The following is a 7,944-nucleotide window of genomic DNA, read 5'->3' as shown; positions in this document are numbered from 1 at the left end:
GGTGGCCGTTTGTGGTCATCTCAGAAGATTTAAACAATGTATTGCGTACACATTTTGCCCATATAAATGGTTACGAATAAAATAGCAATGCTCTGGAATGATTTTGTGGTATCGGCCCCTTTCGGGAGCATTTGCGGGTCGCAGAAGACTTGCACAATTGATTGCACAGGCAATTCGATTATAAATAAATTGCGAAGCTCTGAGATGCATTTTTGAAATTGGCCACTTTTACGTATGGTTCGGAACTTTCGGATGACCGTTTGGGATCACGGAAGACCTTAACTACTGATTGCATCCATTATTCATCAGGATGGATGATTACGAAATAATGCGAATCTCTGGGATGAAATTTTGGAATTGACCATTTTTACGGATGTTCCGAATCTTCCGAAGCACCGTTTTGGGACATTTGGTCTCAGAGCACTTTCACTATTGATTACATACAGAATTTGCCGGTATGAATTGTTAAAAAAAGACTATTTCGAAGCGCTGGAATGAATTTTTGGAACTGGCCATTTTTACGGATTTTCCGGAATGTCCGGATGACCGTACCTCGGACATTTGTAGGTCACTGAAGTCTTCAGTATTGATTGCACCTACAATTTGCCAGAATGAATGGTTACCAAAAAATCGCGAAGCTCTGAGATAAACTTTTGGAATTGGTCACTTTTACGAATGTTCCGGATCTTCCGGGGGACCGTTTCTGGGACATTTGGGGGTCACAGAAGACTTTTACTATTGAATGCATCCACAATTTCCCAGAACAAATGGTTACCAAAAAATCGCGAAGCTCTGAGATAAACTTTTGGAATTGGCCACTTTTACGAATGTTCCGGATCTTCCAGAAAGCTCTCCGATGACCGCTAGAGGGATAAATTTCCTTAGAAATGGCACATACAAGATAGTGAATACAGTTGGAATCATCAGAGCACATATTTGCAAGCAATTTTTTGTTTCATAACACGAAACTCGAAAATTTGGTGCCAATTCAAGAAGCTCAAAAAGTACCTCTTCAGTACAGGTTCCCCGGGGACTAGAGTGGTCAATTTTGATGGATCACACCATGAGCTTGTTCTAGAAACCTACAGCTTTCGTTTGGTGCCTAAAGATCGAACATCGGTTGAAATTTGAGCTTTTGTGATAGTGATGAAATCTTGGGTCCAAATGGACCCCAATGCATAATGTGTAACTTTTTTCTAATGCATTAGGAAGGTTAAAAAAATTGTTTGTTTTTAGTTTGCCTTTAAAAAAGTGTTATAAAACAATCAATCAAACGCGTTTCTTCTTCTCTTTCAATGACTCTACATTCCAACTGGAACTTGGCCTAATTTTTAACTTGGCGTTCTATTTAGAGTTTCCATAGGTTTTCTATTGAAAGCTTTTATATATGCTTGCCATTGCATGAGTATATATCGTTAGGGGCAATTTCGTGTAATGGATGAAACCGAGAATATTTTCCACATTATTTTACACTCGGAATGGGAAGTAAACAATTATACCTTTAAATTTCATTCCAGAAAAATCTCTTATCGAACCTCTCCCACTGAAATTTGTAAGAAATTTAAATTCTCGTTTTCCGTCAAAAATATTCTTCCATACTTTCGTCGGAATCCCAAAATAAGAAAATTTTGAAAATCTAATCTAGAAATTCTCTTCTTACCAGAGATTTTTTGACCAGAATTCGGCTGCTGGCGTGCAGAAGAACGGCACTTTCGCATATGTTCCTGGGCTTTACGGAGGACATCGATCTCATTGGAATGAATCGCAGAGCAGTTAAGCATCCACGGCACGGCAAATGCTGGGTAAAGCGTACCATTGGTACTTCGCGTACCTGAAGGAATAAAATAGACCCCATCTCGCGGTCCTTAGCCTCTTACCCAGCAACTCCTATCCCTACCTCCCCGCGGTGCTGGCCGGGATACGAGCAACCTTAGGGAAGATCGGGTAACCAACCCCGGTGGGAACTATGGTCGTATGCTGACAGGGAAGGGGGGTTTGCTCCTCTCCGGAGGTGCAAATCTTATTGAGCGTCTGTTCTCCATGTCAGGATCGGCTCACAACAGCGTCTGTTCTCCATGTTAGAGTGCCAGCGAGGGACTCTAAGTGAAACTGTGCACCATGGTCCACCGGAAATAAGGAGGAATGGTCCTCCGGAAATTTAGGGGGTTTGGTGTCAGGCCCTGCAAGCCAGCCTTTAAAAAATCATAAGCAACGAACAATCAACAAGAGAGTACGGACCGGAACCATCGGCGAAGACCACTGCGACGAAAAGGGACTAGCGATTGGAAACTCAGTTCGTGGAACTGCAAATCTCTCAACTTCATCGGGAGCACACGCATACTCGCCGATGTGCTCAAGGACCGTGGATTCGGCATCGTAGCGCTGCAGGAGGTTTGTTGGAAGGGATCAATGGTGCGAACGTTTAGAGGTAATCATACCATCTACCAGAGCTGCGGCAACACACACGAGCTGGGAACAGCTTTCATAGTGATGGGCGACATGCAAAGGCGCGTGATCGGGTGGTGGCCGATCAATGGAAGAATGTGCAGGTTGAGGATCAAAGGCCGGTTCTTCAACTTCAGCATAATCAACGTCCATAGCCCACACTCCGGAAGCACTGATGATGATAAGGACGCATTCTACGCGCAGTTGGAAAGTGAGTACGACAGCTGCCCAAGCCACGACGTCAAAATCGTCATAGGAGATTTGAACGCTCAGGTTGGCCAAGAGGAGGAGTTTAGACCGACTATTGGAAAGTTCAGCGCTCACCGGCTGACGAACGAAAACGGCCTACGACTAATTGATTTCGCCGCCTCCAAGAATATGGCCATTCGCAGCACCTACTTCCAAAACAGCCTCCCGTATCGGTACACCTGGAGATCACCACTGCAGACAGAATCACAAATCGACCACGTTCTGATTGATGGACGGCACTTCTCCGACATTATCGACGTCAGGACATATCGTGGCGCTAACATCGACTCTGACCACTATCTGGTGATGGTTAAACTGCGCCCAAAACTATCCGTCATCAACAATGTTCGGTACCGACGACCGCCGCGGTACGACCTAGAGCGACTGAAGCAACCTGATGTCGCCTCTGCATACGCGCAGCATCTCGAGGCAGCGTTGCCGGAAGAGGGTGAGCTCGATGGGGCCCCTCTTGAGAACTTTCGAGCGATCACCATCCTTAATGCCGCCTACAAAGTGATATCCCAGATCATCTTCCGTCGTCTGTCACCATTAGTGAACGAGTTTGTGGGAAGTTATCAAGCCGGCTTCGTTGACGGCCGCTCGACAACGGACCAGATCTTTACTGTACGGCAAATCCTTCAAAAATGCCGTGAATACCAGGTCCCAACGCACCATCTGTTCGTTGATTTCAAGGCGGCATACGACAGTATAGACCGCGTAGAGCTATGGAAAATTATGGACGAGAACAGCTTCCCTGGGAAGCTTACCAGACTGATCAAAGCAACGGTGGATGGTGTGCAAAACTGTGTGAAGATTTCAGGCGAACACTCCAGTTCGTTCGACTCGCGCCGGGGACTAAGACAAGGTGATGGACTTTCGTGCCTGTTGTTCAACATTGCGCTAGAAGGTGTCATGCGGAGAGCCGGGTGTAACAGCCGGGGTACGATTTTCAACAGATCCAGTCAATTTATTTGCTTCGCGGATGACATGGACATTGTCGGCCGAACATTTGCAAAGGTGGCAGAACTGTACACCCGCCTGAAACATGAAGCAACAAAAGTTGGACTGGTGGTGAATGCATCAAAGACAAAGTACATGCTTATGGGCGGAACCGAGCGCGACAGGGCCCGCCTGGGAAGCAGTGTTACGATACACGGGGATACCTTCGAGGTGGTCGAGGAGTTCGTCTACCTCGGATCCTTGCTAACGGCTGACAACAACGTTAGTCGTGAAATACGAAGGCGCATCATCTGTGGAAGTCGGGCCTACTACGGGCTCCAGAAGAAACTGCGGTCGAAAAAGATTCGCCACCGCACCAAATATATCATGTACAAGACGCTTGTAAGACCGGTTGTCCTATACGGACATGAAACATGGACAATGCTCGAGGAGGACTTGCAAGCACTCGGAGTATTCGAGAGACGGGTGCTTAGGACCATCTTTGGAGGTGTGCAAGAAGACGGAATGAACCATGAGCTCGCCCAACTCTACGGCGAACCCAGTATCCAGAAGGTAGCTAAAGCCGGAAGGGTACGTTGGGCAGGACATGTTGCAAGAATGCCGGACAGCAACCCTGCAAAGATGGTGTTCGCTTCCGATCCGGCAGGTACGAGACGGCGTGGAGCGCAGCGAGCGAGATGGGCAAACCAGGTGCAAAACGACTTGGCGAGCGTGGGGCGTATCCGAGGCTGGAGAGATGCGGCCTCGAACCGTGCATTGTGGCGTCAAATTGTTGATTCAGTGTTATCTGTTTAGATGTTAAATAAATAAATGAGTTAAGCATCCACTACTCAAGTAACACCCAGTCAACATTTTTATACTTATTGCTATTGATATAGGTCATCATATACACATAAGATATTATGTATATAATGCACCGAATCGCTATATACCTACTAAAGTGGAGGCTATATACGTGCTAAATAAGGACTTTCTCGAGTTTTCATGATCATTTATACGACTTAGTGAATATTTGAAAAAAATAAATGGTAACAACCCTGTCTCGAACATTTGACCTCTGGAACTAAAGGCTGGTGCTCTACCCTTGCGCTACTCAGCAACTCTTGAAAAGCAGAAAAATACTTTTTCTGACAAATAATTTTATTTACTAATAATTTAGGCAAAAGTACTAATAAATTTAGCAAATATCTTCGATAATATGGTTAGAAATATTTTCAATTTATTTCCATGAAGTACGTTATATTGCCGGCGCGTGGTGTTCAACCTTATTTTTTCACCAGCTTTGACCATGAAATAGGACGCGCACCTCATTTTCAATGGCAGTTAATCGAAAAACAAACCTGAAAGAAAATACAGTCACTCTCAAAATTGAGCGTACAGTATGGATTAGATAAATATATTCGAAAATTCCGAAGGAAATTTAATTGTTGGCTCAGTTGTTTTTAATGCATTTCAATACACATCCATTCCTTCAATGTATGCGTACATAAAATGGTTGAAATTTTTTCTCTTAAGTTCATTTATTTGAAAATAATCACAAAATACGCCTATTAGATGTGACAAAATTGAGCGTACAGCGAACTTTTTTCTATGAAATTTCTTATTATAAACACGATTATTGTATTTTCATATTGTTTTTTCATGATTGTATTTATAATAATAAACATCCGCTACTTAAACATTCAATGTTTTGAAGTTAAACCATGTTTTGGTCAAAATGGCGAACAAGTAAGATGTATAAACAATGCTATTAAAAAATTCAATGCTGCTGGGCAAAATAGATGCTTTAAGATATGGATTTCACCGGCATCGTGTCTTATATATGATAGATAATCGAAATCGAGCGAGACATACGATAAATTTGGGAAAATTCAGTCGGTAAATGATGAAAACAGATGTAAACATACAGAGAAAACGACAAATGTTAGGAATGACATAATTCAAATTTAGTATGTCTTTAACTTAAATTAGTTTTTAAGCTCGATTATTGTCTCAGGTCTATCAATAAGAGTAATATTATTGAATCCAATCATTCACAGTCAAATTCTAAAAGTACAAGGTGCATGTTAAGATACCGAACATAAAAACAGCTTTTCAGTCCCGTAGAGCACTTCTGATTAAATATTGAAAAAATAGCTTAAAATCGTAATTTCATGATTAAATTTGGATTGAACTCCACGGTCTGTTACCATGAGGGATACAATTGGATGATTTCCATTGGATGATTTTTTAGGAGTTCGGCAGCTTATTTAATTATATCTTGGTGAAATTAAATGATTCAACCAAATTTGTTCCTACGGTGACTGAGTCTTCAAATATAAAATGACATCTTATAATGTATCAGTGTGCTGCTCTTTTATTAATATTATTATTAATGAGTGTCCTGAACTTATAAGCTACCTATACATCGACTTTTAAATAAAGTTATACTTAATTTGAAATATGCCATTCCCAACATTTGTCGTTTTCTCTGTATGTTTACATCTGTTTTCATCATTTACCGACTGAATTTTCCCAAATTTATCGTATGTCTCGCTCGATTTCGATTATCTATCATATATAAGACACGATGCCGGTGAAATCCATATCTTAAAGCATCTATTTTGCCCAGCAGCATTGAATTTTTTAATAGCATTGTTTATACATCTTACTTGTTCGCCATTTTGATTAAAACGTGGCTAAATTTCAAAACATTGAATGTTTAAGTAGCGGATGTTTATTATTATAAATATAATCATGAAAAAACAATATTAAAATACATTAATCGTGTTTATAATAAGAAATTTCATAGAAAAAAGTTCGCTGTACGCTCAATTTTGTCACATCTAATAGGCGTATTTTGAGATTATTTTCAAATAAATGAACTTAAGAGAAAAAATTTCAACCATTTTATGTACGCATACATTGAAGGAAGGGATGAATATTGAAATGCATTAAAAACAACCGAGCCAACAATTAAATTTCCTTTGGAATTTTCGAATATATTCATCTAATCCATGCTGTACGCTCAATTTTGAGAGTGACTGTATTGTTTTGTTATCATCATAGTTTTCATCAACAGTCCATTTTGTTATTATTTATCTGCAAAGTTTTGTTTCCTTTTTTTCAAAGCAACATTCTGACAGCTGCCGCAGCCAAGTGGCTCAAAAAGGGTTTCTAAATGCTCTTATAATAGGTTTACAGTGGTTTTCTAGAGAGGGCCAGGGTGGTCATCAGAAGGTTGCCGTATGTTATTGGGTTTTATTATTAGATCTTATAAGTTGATCTTGAAAACCATTCCTAGAGCGAAATAAAACTTTAAATGTTACTTGGGTTTTGTCCCACTGAAGAGGGAGACGGCAAGGATAGACTTAACCATTAACTCTACCAAGACAAAGTACATGATGGCAGGTAGAGATAGAGGAAGACTTAGTGGTGATGGTGCTGAGGTAGTGCTTGCTGAGGATGTGTTTGAAGTTGTTGAAGAGTTTAATTACCTTTGAACTTGTGACATGTGACAATGACGTTTCCCGTGAAGTGAAAAGACGTATTGCTGCTGCGAATAGGACCTTTTTCGGATTACGTAACCAGCTAAGGTCTCGCAACATGCAGACGGAAACTCTATACAAACCTCTGTTTCTACCAGCGGCCCCTTATGGACATGAAGCATGGACGTTAAGAGAGGCGGACCGAAGAACTTTCGGGATTTTCGAGCGGAAAGTGCTGCGCAGGCCTGGGATTTGTCACCTTCACACAGAAAAACCATGCGACAAAACCAAAGAAAAAACAGTCACCTCAAACTTGACAACACAACCTAACCAACGATACCCGATACAGCACACTACTGGTCTCCCTCTCCGACAAGACATTTTTAAACTTGTCACATACTTATTTTGTTACGATATATTTGTCGCGTGACGCTTTGCACCACGACAAAAGTTTTGCACATACCATACGGACAAAACTAGTTGTCATGGTTATTGACAAAAAAGTTCGTCATGTCACCTTCGAATTCTGTCGCGACAAAAATTGTTGTCGTTGTCAGCAAAATGTTGTCATTATGAATTGACGACAATATGCTGGGAAACCGCTGAAACGGTGTGGTTTCTGGATTTTACAGCAGTTGAAGCCTAGCTCATTATAAAAACGACTAATAAGTACGGCATTAAAATAATGTTTCGAATTTTGGTGATTTTACCTTGTCCAGCTCTTTACTCGTTATTCAATGCTCTTGAACATTTAGTTTGTTATATTTGAAATATATAAACATTATCTCAAACCTACGTCTACGAATATATAAAAAAAATGCGA

The sequence above is a fragment of the Armigeres subalbatus genome, chromosome 3 (genome assembly GCF_024139115.2).
Source record: "Armigeres subalbatus isolate Guangzhou_Male chromosome 3, GZ_Asu_2, whole genome shotgun sequence".
NCBI classification, from domain to species: domain Eukaryota; kingdom Metazoa; phylum Arthropoda; class Insecta; order Diptera; family Culicidae; genus Armigeres; species Armigeres subalbatus.
Note: the sequence above shows the minus strand (reverse complement) of the source record.